At 37.9% G+C, this 15,416-nt stretch overlaps 1 pseudogene; it reads right to left on the bottom strand.

Annotated features, from left to right (window-relative positions):
• Positions 1 to 9,039: 9,039 nt before the first annotated feature.
• Positions 9,040 to 11,023, bottom strand: LOC101654798 (annotated as a pseudogene).
• Positions 11,024 to 15,416: the final 4,393 nt, after the last annotated feature.

Below are 15,416 nucleotides of genomic sequence, written 5' to 3'. Positions count from 1 at the left end.
AACAAGACCTAATTTTCAAGGGTTGGGGTTACTCGGTACAGGTTAGCTATTAGTATCAACCCTCCTTTCCATCTCCCATAATATATCTACCACCTGGTGTGCCAGACTATACTGAATTCTAAGTAATTTTTTGTACTATTGCTTATAAATTACACTTCTCATATATCACCGAATGCAATGGCAACCATTATAAAATAAAATTGTACCTTTAAATTACAGTATCATATGAACAGACAAAATATATTAACATTTACGTAGTTTTATGTGGTTAAGATAAAAATTTCGTAAAAGAGACAAAAACAAATGTTGAACAGTAGAAATGATGAAGAGTTACAGCAAAATTGCTCATTTTAACTTTAAATTTTACTGTTACATGAGATACATCTGTGATAGGTAGGTTTATTGTACCAACATGGCCAATGAACACATGTGGGAGTAATTGAGGGGCGGAGAAATAAATGGCTCAGGAAGACTTGCCTTTCTTGTCTCTTGCTCTTTGTTCATAGGACCAGTGTGAGGCTGCCTTGCTTGTGCCTCTATTTGCAAGTTACACTACTTGTGGGACACCTAACCCATGGACTGTGTTGCTGTAATTTGAGGTTCCTTCAAGACCTGCTTCGCCACACCATTGGAATTTACATCTCTTGAGCTGGAGACTGTCGGACCCCGTCATCTGGCTGACTGTTGGTGAACTGCCTTGCTGTTTGCTGCCTGCGCCTGGATAGCCTGACTTGCTCTGCAGAGGACTACCAGGCAGCCCTCAAGAGTTGAAGGACTGCCAGTGTCTCACAACTGTCTCATCAGAGTGAATTGCACTGAACCATTTATACAGTTTTATAATTTAATTAAGAGTTTATTTCGTATGTTATACATCTATCTATCTCTATAAATATATATAAAATTATGAGAATTCTAGTTTTGTTTCTCTAGAGAACCCTGTCTAACACATTTGGTACCAGGAATGTTTCTAGAGAAATAAAATCATAAATCTGGGCTTCTTAAGTTGACTCTCCAGCCTGATTAGTCTTAACAACACTAATAATGCTACTTCAACACTCCAAAGCATGGATAAGTCTGCTACTCTTACTAATCCATGGTGTGAAATAGCAAAGCTATTATCTACAATAGCACCACCAATAGATGAGGTGCTGGTTAAAAGAGAGGCTCTGCGTGATCATATGTTTGATATTTTCCAGGAGTTTTGTCAGGATGACAAGTATAGGGAAGCTGGTTGGCTGGTCCTTCTTACAATGGAAAGTGTGATTAAGGAGAGGGATGGTCTCAGAGCCTCACAAGTGCGCTTCAGAAGCATACTAACATATTTGAAAGCTTCCGTCTGTGTTACAAAGGAGAGCCTTCTCTCCTCTAGTAATAGAGCTGGCATTGCTGAGAACAAGGCCAAGAGTCTCATTATGCGAGTGGCTGAATTACAACGTCAGCTGAATTGCAGATCTAGAGCAGTTTTCTGATACCAAAGTGAGGGCATTGATTGGAAAAAGTTGGGACCCTGAAACATGGGATGGGAACATATGGGCTGATTATCCAGGAGAGGAGGATATTGAGCCCTTAGAAACAATTGACCCACCCCAGTCAATAGATCCACCCCTCCCAGCTGAAGGTATTAGTTCACTATCAATAAACGACCCACACCTGAGCAGATTAGCTAAACTGCTCAAGCTGAAATGCCAGGTGGGGCTGCATCTGTAGCATTGCCTGAGGGAGATGCCTTATAAGATATTGCTGAGTCACCCGGGAAACACCGTCACCACCCATTATTTCCTCTAGACCTATAGTTAAAATTAAGGCTCAGAAAGCTCCAAAAGGTGAGGTTGAGATGATTACCCAAGAAGAAACACGTTGACAAAGATCTGCTCAAGTTCTTGAATACGTACAAGCAGAAGCCTGGGGAATACCCCTGGGAATGGTTACTGAGGGTGTGGGATACTGGTGCATGAAATGTAATATTAGACCGGTCTGAGTTTCTGGATATGGGACCCCTAAGCAGAGATTCTTCTTTCAATGTCTCTGCGAGAGAGGCTACGAGAGGATCTAATTCTTTATTTGATTGGTTCACTGAAGCATGGACTGCCAGATGGCCTAGATTAGACCAACTTGAGGTACCTGACCTACCTTGGTACACTGTATAGGAAGGCATCCAAAAGCTTAGGGAAATTGGCATGTTGGAATGGATCTATCAGGATATTCTCCTAGACCCAAAAAGGGCCTCTGTCTAACACACAGTTCCTCATGTTGTGGTGAGCCCCCGCCATAAAATTATTCTTGTTGCTACTCCATAGCTGAAATTTTTCTACTCCTATAAATTGTAATGTAAATATCTAATATGCAGGATGTATTTTTATTGTTAAAAATTGAACACAATTAAATAATAGTGATTAATCACAAAACAATATATAAATATATATTGTGAAATATTTTTTTCTAATTACAAATAAATGAAATCTTGTCTTGAAGCATGGTGTAGCATGAGTAAGAGTCTTCACATTGGGTACTCATATATGGGTGTATCTGCATGTGGGTGGACCTGCCTCAAGACGGATAGAGGAGCGGTGTCTTGGTTCCTATTGGAAATATGTGTTTTCTGATGGTCTTAGGAGATCCCTGTGAAAGAGTCATTCGGCCCCCAAAGGGGTCGCCACCCACAGGTTGAAAACCGCTGCTCTAATGCAACCCCATATTCATTTGATTTTAAAAGTGCCTTTCAATTGCATGCTTCACTAAGTTACTATGTTTCTAGTGAAGAAAAAGACATAACACCTCTGCTTTTGCCATTACCAAGTCCAGATTGATGGTCTGAGTTTGCAGGTCCCAAACTCAAAGTCACTGCCATCATGAGGATTTGGATCCATACACCTGTGTAAAATTAACTTCCTAAAATCACATCATACCAGAAATATAAACCAAACGAAATCACTGCCATTGAGTCGAAGTGACAATATAGGTCAGAACAGAACTGCCCCTGTGAATTTCTGAGACTGTAACTATTAATGGGAGTAGAAAGCCTTGCCTTTCTCCCATGGAAGAGCTGGTGGTCTTGAACTGCCAACCTTGTGGATTGCTGCTCACTATGCTACCAGGGCTCCAGAACAAGAAGTATAGACAGCACAAAAAAAGTGAAATCTTAGACAACAGGTTAAAGACGTTGTGCTATTGCTGTTTCCAATCTTCATGTGAATTACAAAGACTTTCAACTGCCACCACAAACTTAGGAACTTTATGATTATACAGTGGATTGTTGATAGCTTTTTCATTGATATTATATTGTTGTTGTTGCTCTTAGATGCCATTGAATTGGTTCTGACCTGCATTGTCCTGCTCCATCCTTACAACTGTCCCTATGCCAGAGCTCATTATTACAGCCACGGTGTCAATTCATCTCACCGAGGGCCTACCTCAGTTTCACTTCCCCTCCACTTTCCCATACATAATACCTGTCTCAATGGACTGGTCTCTCTTGACAGTATGTCCAAAGTATGCAAGATGAAGTCTTGTCATTCTTGCCTTTAAGGAGAACTCAGAGTATACTTCTTCCAAGAATGATCAGTTTGTCCATTTGATAGTCCATTGGAATTTACGTATTCTTTTCCAGCACCATTATTAAGATGCACAAATTCTTCTTCAGTCTTCTTTATGCAATGTCCAACTTTCACATTCTTGTCTACTGACAAGACACATGGAGCTATGCTGATGGCAGCCAGAGTCCTAGAGTTGGAGAAGCAACATGGAGATGCTTACACCCCCATTGGATCCACAAGACTTTCCACCCACTGGCCTGTGATCTTCCTGCTTTCAGTATCATTGCATGTGTTTCATGAGTCTGAGGTGGTTTTTATAGATTGGTATCAGGCATACGGGCTAATACTGGAGTTATGGGCTTGAGATGGACTGGACTGGAATGTTTTCTCAATATTCAATTGCTCTTGTACATAAGCTCTTTCTTATACACATATGAGTGTCTATGAATTTGTTTCTGTAGTCTACCCAAACTAACACAAAGACTGAATAATTATGGTGAGAGGATACAACTGTGTCAGTCTTGTGGATCCAGTGGCAGTGTAATCACCTCAGCGCTGGCAGGGGTCTCCACATGGGTCCTCAGGCTCCATCAGGCTTATTGCTCGTTATGTCTTGTTCTGAGTCAGCCTTGTCAAAAGAAAGTATCTTAGGGAGTGAGCAGAGAAAGAGAGTTTCTCATGCCTCCTTGAAGGAAATCCAGGAATTTCCAGAATTCTCAGGGAAAGGCCAGGCTTACACAGAGGCCTCATTGGCTATAACCCAATTAACAGACTAAGCTCCACCCCTTCACTCTTAATCCTTTCAAGTCCCACATTATGTAACCAGATTATGTAACTACCACAACAACCCTGATGTATACCTTAGCTGATTTTAAACCTTGCAGTATCCCCTTGTTCTGTTTGCATTTTGATCCACGCACAAATTCCTCATGAACAAAATCAAGTGTTCTAGAATTCCCATTCTTCTCAAGGATATTCAAAGTCGTGATACATATGGTTGAATACCTTGGCATAATCAGTAAAACACAAATAAACATCTTTCTGGTATTCTCTGCTTTGAACCAATATCCATTTGACATCAGCAATGATATCCCTTGTTCCGAGTCCTCTTCTAACTCCTGCCTGAACTTGTAAATGTACTGTGCAAACTGTTGGATGATCTTCAGCAACATTTTACTTGCCTATGATATCATAATATTGTTCTATAATTTGAGCATTCTGTTGGATCACCTTTCTTGGGAATGGGTACAAATATGGATTTGTTCCAGTCAGTTGGCCATGTGACTGTATTATAAATTTCCTAGCATAGAAGAGTGAGGGCTTCCAGTGCTTCATCATATTTTTGAAACATTTTAATTGGTAATTCATCAGTCCCTGGAGACTTACTCTTGGCTAAAAGCATGGATTTTGCTTTCAGTGCAGTTTGGACTGTTTTCCTCAGCACATTGGCTCCTGTCACATGCTACTTCCTAAAATGGTGGAAAGTTGACTAGTTCCTTTTAGTACAGTGACTCTGTATTCTTTCCACCTTCTTTTGTTGTTCTCTGCGTCAGCCGATATTTTCCTTTGTCATCTTTGAATATTACAACTCTGAGCTTGAATTTTTTATTGCATTCTTTGAGTTTAATATATGCTGACTGTGTTCTTCCCTTTCGGTTTTCTAATCCCAGGTATTTGCACATTTGGTTATAATATTTGGCTTTTTCTTCTTGAGCTTTCCTTTAACATTTTCTATTCTGCTCTTTGACGTCATCCTTTCTTTCATTCCCTGAGCTTCTTTACAATTAAGAACAAGTTTTCATCTCTTCTGATATCCATTGTGATCTTTTATTTCTTTTAAATGACCTATTACTTTCTTCATGAATGATGCTCTTGATGTCCTCCCATGGTTCATCAATTTTTCTGTCATGAGGGTTCAATGCATTAAATCTGTTCTTGAGATGTTCCCAAATTTCAAGGGGGATAGGAACAAGCTCATATTTTGCCTCTCTTTGTTCTGTTTTAATTTTCTTCATCTTTATCCTGAACTTACATATGAGCAATTGATGATCTTTTCCACAGTCAGTCCCAGCCCTGGTTTTAGCTACTGATATTGAGCTTCTCCAGAGTCTCTGCCCACTGATGTAGTCAACTTGATTTCTGTGTATTCCATCTGGAGAAATCCATATATATAGTTGCCTTTTGTGTTGCTGAATAACGGTATTTGCTATGCATGAGTCATTGGTCTTGCAAAAATCTATCTTGTGATCTCCAGCTTTATTTCTATTGCCAAGTCCATATTTTCCAACTACTGTTCCTTCATCGTTGTTTCCAACTTTTACACTCCAATCACCCATAATTATGATGCATCTTGATTGCATGTTTGATCATTTTCCAATTAAAGTCATTGGTAGAATTCTTCAATTTCTTCATCACAGTTCTTGGGGTTGGTGCATAAATTTGAATAATAGTTGTGTTGATTGGGTTTCCTTGAAGGTGGAGAGATATAATGTTATTATAGACAGCATTGTACTTTCAAGATTGATTTTGCAATGTCCTTTTGACAATAAATGTCATGCCATTTCTCTTGATTGTGTTATTCTTGTCATAGTATGTCATATGGCTTTCTGATTCAAACTAGTTATTATCAGTGCATTTCAGCTCACTAATGACTAGGATATCAATCTTATCTGTTCCATTTCATTTTTTACCCCTTCAAATGTTCCTAGATTCATACTTTGCACATTCCAAGTTCCAATCATCAGCCACTTTTTGAGCTGTTTCCCTGTACCTTGAGTCATGCCCCATCAGCAAATGAATACCCCAAAACTCGTTCCCACAACTTTACTCCATTCATGTCACCATGTTCAAATCCAATCTGAGAAGACATCTTCTTCTCAGTCATAATTTGAGTGCTCTTCCACCCCAGGGGTACACCTTTCGGTACTATGTCCTACAGTTTTCTACTTCCATTCATTAGGCCTTCAGTATCTGACACTATTTCCAATTTACGCTTACGATTTTGTAGTGACTCCTCTGACAGGGGAGCCAAGTCTTTCTTCATGGTCTAGTCTTAGTCTGGAAACTCTGCTGAAGCCTGCTCCATTGGTGACCCTGCTGACATAGCTTCCAGCGTCACAAAAACACACAAGCCACCACAGTATGACAAGTTGACAGACAACTGGTGGCACTGATACTCTAGGATCGTTAATTAACACATCACATCAGTGAGTGGGAGTAGCTAGCATTGTCTCCAAAATTGAAAAAAAATGCCACATACAATGTATTTTTAGCAAAAGAGTTCTGGCTGCACAAATTAAGTGAATAGTCCAAATTTGCATCAAAAATACCTTTCCGATTTTTCCCCCCTTAGGAATAGCCTACACTCTACCATAGTGTCCAGTTATAGAGGCAGCATTATTAGAGCTTTAACCCTAGTACTTTATTTTGTCTAGTTAATCAGTTTTCAGATATAGTCAAAATTGAGGTCAGTAGCAGCTTTCCCCCTGAGAGAGAAAAATCCCAGAAATACTTCTGGGATTTCAACTTTGCTTTGTTGATTCTAACTTATCTAATCTCTTTGGACATCAGTGAATCATGTGATATGTCCAGTGTGTCCTTGAACATGATCCTAAAGTTCTTTGCAGATTTTATGTCCAAGACAAGTTTCTCCTTCACATAATTTTCCAGTATAATCACAAATTAATTCTGAGGTTTTGATGCAAGATGAGACACTGATGCATTCAGTTCAGATGTTTTCCTCTTTAATCTCATTAAGCATCTCAAACATCTCAAGAAAGAACCCTTTAGTTAGTGACGCTCTATCTTCCTTGTACCAGTGGGATGCCAGATACTGCTTGACAAAAAACAATATATCACACAATCTGGGCCAATGTCCCTCCACTCTCTGTTCTCCATTTACATCAAACCAATGGTTCTGATATCAATAGTTTATATAGCTTATATAGTTTGATGTCAATAGTTTAGGGCAGGCTCAGTCCCGCTGTCAATGTTTCCCACTTTTCAAGACAATGTAGATGCATTTCAGCAATCTCACAGTTATGTGCTTTTAGTCTGTTTCCACAACTTCTGAAGCCTAATCACAAATAAGAATATCATCTTTCTAACACGGAGGGGAAATTGCCAACAGCAAAACATGCATCCACTTTTGTTCACGAGGGAGTAAACTGTCCAGGACAGCAGAGTTTCCTCGTCACTTGGCAACACCTTATGAAACTACCCCTTTGAAAGCTGGTACATATTTCCCTTTTCTTTTGCATCTTATTGCAACACTGAAAGACCCAGCTCTATTCTAAAAGTAAAGCACTTTATGTTTGGTGATTTCAATCCTTATATGATCTGCGATTGGTATCTCCCAGAAACAAACATCATACAAAATGTTCTCTGCAGTGTCCCTTACCTCACTTACACTGGCATGGCTACAGTCGCTTTCCCCTCTCTCCTTTTCAAATTCTGCTGTTGCACTATGTGTTCTTCTGCAGAATGCACTGGCACTTGACAATTTAACTTTTATAACTGCAGGTTGATGACAGCATTTTTTTACACTAGCCATCATTTGGTCTTTTGAGATGAGAACATGTGTTTTGACAAAGGTCCAGCAGTGTACTGAGCGATTTAATGCTAACTTCTTTTACTTTCTTTTGCTGGCATCCACTTGGCACCTTTGATTTATGCACCCCATTTGGCATGATAAACGATCTCTGCACAATGGAAAGAAAATACAAATGAACAATATTGGACAAAAAAGAAACTGCAGATCTACTGGATATGTCATTTCAATCATGTACATTTTATGTGTTACTATTTTTAATCCATAATTTAAACTTAACCCCTGAACATTTTGTTAAACTTTATATAATAAACAACATTTTAATTCATATATATGAATTAAATATAGATATTCAAATATATATTCATCTATATATATTTGCCAGACAGTACTGTTTTGTTGCCAGGAGAGACCAGTCCTTGGAAAAGGACGTCAGGATGCTTGGTGAAGTAGAGGGCAGCAAAAAGGAGGAACTTAACAAGGTGGACTTACACAGTGGCTGCAACAATAGGCTCAGCTAGAGGAACAAGCGTGAAGGTGGTGCAAAGCTGGGTAGCGCACAGGATCAGTATGAGTCAAAGCTGATTCAACAGCACCTAACACCAACAATGTTTTGTCTGAAAAATTAAATAGTTTTTTTTAAAACAGCATTTGAGATTTCAGTTGTACTTCTAAACAGTTGTCAAGAAACATAGCATTTCTTCTGCTTGATGTTTAAAACTGTTCATTTCTCTCTTTAGTTACGACTTTTATGACCAATAACTGCTATTTATGTAGGTTTTCATCTATTTTAATAAAATATGATAAATTTAATTGCAAATTTCTTAAATGTAATATTTCTTAGGGTATATGAACACTACCAATATAATTGTTTTGTATCTTTTTTTATCCACTTGAAAGCAGTCACTGTTTTACTAAGAGACCAGATTACAAAAATAATCATGGCAGATAGATACCTTAGTTTATCCTTCTAATAAGTCTGTTGATCTGGTCTAATAAGTCTGTTGCCTGCTTCTCCATCTTCTATGAAATGGGTGGTCTTTTTCTTCATCTCACCTCTTGGAGAAGATAATTTGAAGGGCCACAGGAAGTTATTTGCTTCTTTGAAACGTGTCCCAACAGTCTAGATCTCATGAATCCGATCCTCCATGCAGATGGTGCCATATTGACCAAGAGACCGTGCCATCAGAGTGTTATCTTTCAGGGCAACACGCTTCTTAGTGATTTTGCCATCAGCACGCTTGTAGATGAGTTCATTCACTGACATCAGGTTTGGGTACCCCCATGCAATGTATGGTTCCACAATCCTCAGCATGTTCATTGAAGCCTTGTTAAGCTTAACAAAGGTGTCATGGAAAATCTGGCGAAGTCGAAGAAGCTGCAACACTTTTTGAACCTTTGGGCTCACACCATTGATACCTCTGCTCCTGATAACAAATGCCAACTTGGGCTCTCCAGGCACATCGAAGTTGCCAGCTTTCCTTGCCACCCGAGCCATTCGGATTTCAGTTCTGTCCATCTGCCTTTATTCCTTGTGATAGTGCTTAGCTTTATCGTAGATAAGCTTCCTCCTTGCCTTTTGAAGCATCTTTTGGGCAAACTTCTTTCTTAGGTGTTTGATCTTTAGTTCTGTGAAATTCCTTTGCTTTTTCTTAAGGGTCTCTGGAACAGCAGGGACCTTCTTTCTTCTCCGAGACAGCCTCCGTGATTCCAGCTGGCTAAAAAAACAAAACAAAAAGAAAGCTTGTATAATCTTTTTACGTTGAATGACATTAGAGGGTTCAGAAAGTAAATTCACATAGAATTTTAGCCCATTTAGGTATATTGGTATAGGTCAGCTGAGTTAAAAAAATTTTTTTCGTTAAAATAGAGAGATGTTTTTATAAAAATGACAAATTTTTGTTGAATCATTGCACAAAAATTTTATAGACAGTCATTTTGGTGTTACTCCTTCTGATGGTGTCACCCAGAGGGCAGTCTGTATCCCTCCCTAGTGATGCCTCTGCCCATTGTTTCTTCCATTCTCCTGCCCTTGTACTTGAGGGATGTCCAACACCTATTACTTGGAAAGTGAAGATGTATAGGAACTAGAATGTTTCTATTTGGATTAATTATCAGAACTTCAAAAAACGAAATTTATAGACATCCCACAAAAGTCAAGTATTAGAAAAAAATTCAAAGTGATAAAATAAAAATGGAATGCCCACAAGAGAGTTATAATAATTTATCTAATCCCAACCCTGTGCTACTTTTACAAATGTCTTCCTGAAAAAAGAGCACTTCTCTAACAATATAAATTCACTTTATCTTTGGTAGCTGAAAATAGCAAATCTCTACCAACTTTGATTTTTAAGTTTAGAATACTGGCTAGAAAGTTTTGGAGTTTTATTCCATGGTGCTGTTAGACAGGAAGTTTTTGTAGTGTCTTGAAAGAAAAACAGGACAATACTTCCCCGTACAGAGGCATCTCACCTTTCTTATTTCCTTTCAAAGTTTTTTAAAACATTAATTCATTAATCTTCCCCAACAGTCTTTGAAAGAACTAAGTGTTATTATCCTCATTTTTCAAGTGTGAAAAGAAAGAAGGAAAGAGATAAAGTAACTTGCCGGAGGCCAAAGAAGAAGCATCTGGTCCGGGTTAGAATTCGTGATTTTAAGGCAATCTCACTGTACCTCTTTCCCTCAGCAGAAACAGAGGAGGAATAGAGAACCTTTTGCTTCATTAATTTTGATGCACAAATCATGGCCAATTTGTCATCTAAAGCCTGATTTTTGATCCTTTAAAAGAATGTCCTTGAATATAGGATTTGACAAAAAGTGTTTCTGCCAAGTACACCTCAGCATTGCCACGTTCTCCCTTGGCACAGTTCCTACATGCCACTTTATTGGAAAGCCCCCAGGGAATCCCTGCTGTGCTGCAGCACTCCAGTGCCCCTTCCATACAGACCTCCTCAAATTGGATTCTCTCTATGAAGTTCTGCTTCCCCTTCACCATACGCCGCCCTCCTCCACTCCCTCCTCCCACCTCACTTACACCTGCTCTTCTTAGATCCTCTGAGATACATCGCCAGAGACTGCTCTTTATTTTAGGACTCAAAGCCTATTGGCAATTATTTTTCACATCGTGGCAATTTCTAAATAATATTTTAAGTGTTTTACTTTAGTTATTATCTAGTTCATGGGAGGTAGCCATGCATATTTGAGTCTCTGGAGGTGATACAACAGGTAAGAGCTAGACTACTAACCAAAAGATTATTGGTTATAGGTACTTCAGAAGAAAGGTCTGGCAACCTGCTTCCAAAATATCATATCCATGAAATTCCAATGGAGCACAGTTCTACACTCAGGGAGTTGTCATGAGCTAGAATTGACTGGACAGCTATTTCATCATTTGTTGTGTTTATTTGTCTTATAATCATAAGGATTATTGATTAGCTTTGATGACATCAACTTCTAATCATCAGGAAGCTACATGACTTAGGAAGTGGCAGTGTTTATACAAATTCTATACTGAAATGAAAAAAATCAGCAGCAAAGATTCCCTTGCTGAACTCCAAGTCAGTTGTCATTTTTGTTTTAGCCTTTGTTCTTCATTGTTTCAAGGTTTTAAATTGGAGTAAGTGGAAATAAAACCTTTGTCAATTATTTTTCAAATGAATTCAAATTATATGTACTGATGAATTGCTATTTTGAATAGTATTTCATCAGTAATTTAACTATACCCACCCACTACCCACTGCTATTGAGTTGATTCCCACCTTTGGTGATATTCAGTTAGGGTTTCTGGGACTGTAAATCGTTACAGATGTAGTAGCTTCATCTTTCTCCCATAGAGCAGCTGGTGGGTTTGAACTGCTGACCTTACACCACCATCAAGGCTACTCTAATTTAGCTATAAATTGTGCTATAGTCTTCCAAAACAGAGAAATGAATTGATGATACTGAAGATAATAAGTACAATAGCATCTAAGTTGGTTTCTCATTTCATCTTTGACTTTAAAAATGGAGATGAATCATAGGAACAAATTTCACTATAATGAGTACGAAGTTGTTTCTGTTCTTATTAGTTGATAATCAGTATTTCTTCAGAAAGCCCTGCGCAACCTACATAAGCCCCCTTTATCATTTTTAAAAGATCTATTATGTGTGAAGAACTACGATAAGTATTTTTATGAAGACTACAGACTCCAATATTTCTCTCTCTTCATATTTCACCTCCATGATTTATCTGGTGTGTAAAATTTGTCAAGCACCTTAGACATTTCTTTATCTGAAAATGAAGATAATTATGACTAACTCATAAGAGATTAACTGAAACAATGCACCTATGCTCTTACATAATTCCTGGAGTAAGATACGTATATGTTCCCTGTTTAACAATAATAATCACACAATGTGCTGTGCTCTGCAGAATTCACAGTTCAAAATCACCAGCAGCTCCCTGGGAGAAAGGTGGAGCTCTCTACTCCCTTAAACAGTTAGAGTTTCAGACATTCAGGGGGCAATTCTACCCTGTCCTATAAGGTCACTATGAGTCGGCATGACTCGATGTCAGGGAGTTTGGAGTTTAGACATCTTTACCTTATGATGATCCAACCAGGAGCATGGAATTTACCATCTCAAAGAAGAAGAGTTCAGAACAGTTTAAGAGAATGTCCTAATGTTGTACATCTGGACTATCTCTGCCCAAGCCCATAATCTTACTTGGTTTAATTATTTTTCCATCAGAATTTGTTACCCATTTGATATTATTTCCTTCTAGCTAAATCTGAGCTTGGCCTCTCATCCTTATTTTAATTACTTTGATTGATGATTTCATTTAGAGTTGCTTTTCCAGATCAAATTTCAAAGCCTCTCTACAATAGGGTTTCCTCCATGATGATCTAGTCTGAATTGCTACCTATGCTTATAGGTATCTTGGTACCTGTAAATTAAAGAATATTAATTTAATAGGTCTGCATACTCATGTGTTAGTGGGTCTCCAAATGCAGTCTTATAAAAAACTAATTTATGGTATCTGCTTCCAGAATTTCTAGCGTGAGCCCAAGAATGTACACTTCTAAGTTCCCTGGGGATATTTTCACAACAGATATGGTGGCCACATTTTTAAAATAAATGGTCTGTGTTTCTGTGACACAAAAGATAGTGTCTCTAGTTTTCTTTCAAAATGAATAAATAAACAAATTATTCATCTATCTATCCAACTGCAGTTTTCATTGAGTGCCAATTATGATCAACATTCTGAAGCATCAAGCACTTTTTAATATTTATATTTCATAATGTTATTTGGTCATACATTGAATGTTGTTTATAAGGTTTGGATGAAGTTATTTAAATGTGAAAATAAACTTACCTTTTATTAAATAGCATCTTTATTCTGAAAGGTTTAGTATATTCCAAATTGAGAATGTGCATCTGGTGGTGTTCAAATACAAACTTAATCTTACTTGTGATTTTGCCAAAGGAAAGGTAAAATTTTGATTTTATTAGCAGTTTAAAATATTGAAACACAAGCTGGCACTAATTTCCTTGCCATTTTATTTCAGAAGGATCTTAGAATATTGTATTAATTTTAATCTCACTTCTTTTAATATGTTTGTATTGGAGATAGTCCCTCAATAAAGGGGTTTTATATTTATCTATGTAAGACAATTTAGTTTCAAGCGTATTTGGTGAAACATGTGCTCTGACAGTCAATCTTAATGCTTACTCTCTCAAAAACAAATCAACAAACAACATTCATTGCCACTGAGTCAACTCCAACTCATGGCAACCCTATAGGACATGGTGGAACTGCCCTTGAAGTTATAGAACACTTCGTCTTTCTCCTGCAGCGTTGATGCTACTTTCCACCTGCTGATCTTGCAGGGAGCAGTCTAAATCGTAACCACTAAGCCTCCAGGGCTCCTTATGCTTACTAGATTTTATTATATGTACGTAGTTTGAATCCTACCCATTTCAAAACTCTCAAGGTCATCCAGTCGATGCTGATTCATATCCAACCTACAGGCAGATGAGAACTGCCCTTGACTTTCCCAGATAACTGTGGGAGCGGAAGTGCCTATCTTTCTCCCATAGAGCTGCTGGTGAGTTCAAATTGCAGACCTTTCTGTTCACCACTACACTCCCAGGGTTCCATTTTCAAAAGAGTACAATATAATGAGTCCTTTATCAGTTGCAAATAAATGTAATTTAAGACTTCTTTTTGTGCTTCAGATCCTGTGCTATTTATTTTGAGTAACCATGATAACTTTAACAAATACTCTAATTATGATCTCTAAATACTAGAAGGGTAGATAAGATAACTCATGAATTATAATTTTTAGTGTTTTTTCTACACACTAATATCTCCCATGTGGGGTACACCTAAGTTTTAACACTTATTGGATTTAAGGGGCCAAAATTTATAATGAGTTAAACTTTGACTCACGTTTTCCTCTCTAATATTTTGTCTGTATAATTCAGCAAAAGGTGTTCCTCACTTTTCCATGTCGAAGCATTTTGAACTCCTGACCCTCTTGCATTTGATCACAGCCAAAAATGTTTTCCTTCAATAATTTGTTTGCGTTATTGTGTTGTTAAATTAGGGAAATGATGTGGGATTTAAAATTTTAATTAAGGCAAACATCTGAGCCAAATGCTATGCAGCTTATTAAAGTAATATTTATGAACTGATGGTAGAATACAGCACTTAATGGTGGCAGCTCACGTAATAAAAATTTCAAAATCTGAGCTTTATATAACTCACCATAATGAATTACATGCATTCAGCCACTCATTCAATTTTTTGCTCACTCCATAAAAAAGTATATAACTGCATTCTCTGAGGCTAGCATCCAGTGTAATATGTATCCTTCAAAGTAGAATGAGCAATCATAATCTAGGGAGCACCTCACGCATATTACAGCACTATTACGCCCTGCTCTTGGCCAGATTTTAAGGTCTACTTTTTATGTTGTTTATTTTCATTGATTTGTTATTTCACTCCTCCATGCAATGAACTTCTGTAGACAGAGGAACAATTTTGTTGAGGGATGATATATATATATTATGTTGTGTTAGTTGTCATAGTTCACACTCATGGAGACTGCCAGGTGTGTCATATTCAAATTGCTCCCTGAGATTTTCAAAGTCGTGATCTTGGCAATGCAGATAGCCCTCTCTGTCTTCTGTCAACCTTTTCACATGTCACCCAGTGATTCCTTGAGATGTACATAGTCCTCTGAAATCTAAAATCTAGAAACAACGATGTCAAAGCTACAGAAAATCAAAGGAGGTTGTTTAGCCTTTGGAAATGTTTAGCATTTCCAAGAACAAATCCACAATCATTGAGT

The sequence above is a fragment of the Echinops telfairi genome, unplaced genomic scaffold, assembly GCF_000313985.2.
Source record: "Echinops telfairi isolate 266 unplaced genomic scaffold, ASM31398v2 ScPeMD7_70;HRSCAF=299, whole genome shotgun sequence".
In the NCBI taxonomy this organism is placed as follows: domain Eukaryota; kingdom Metazoa; phylum Chordata; class Mammalia; order Afrosoricida; family Tenrecidae; genus Echinops; species Echinops telfairi.
The sequence above is the reverse complement of the archived record's forward strand: the minus strand, read 5'-3'. Positions and strand labels throughout refer to the sequence as shown.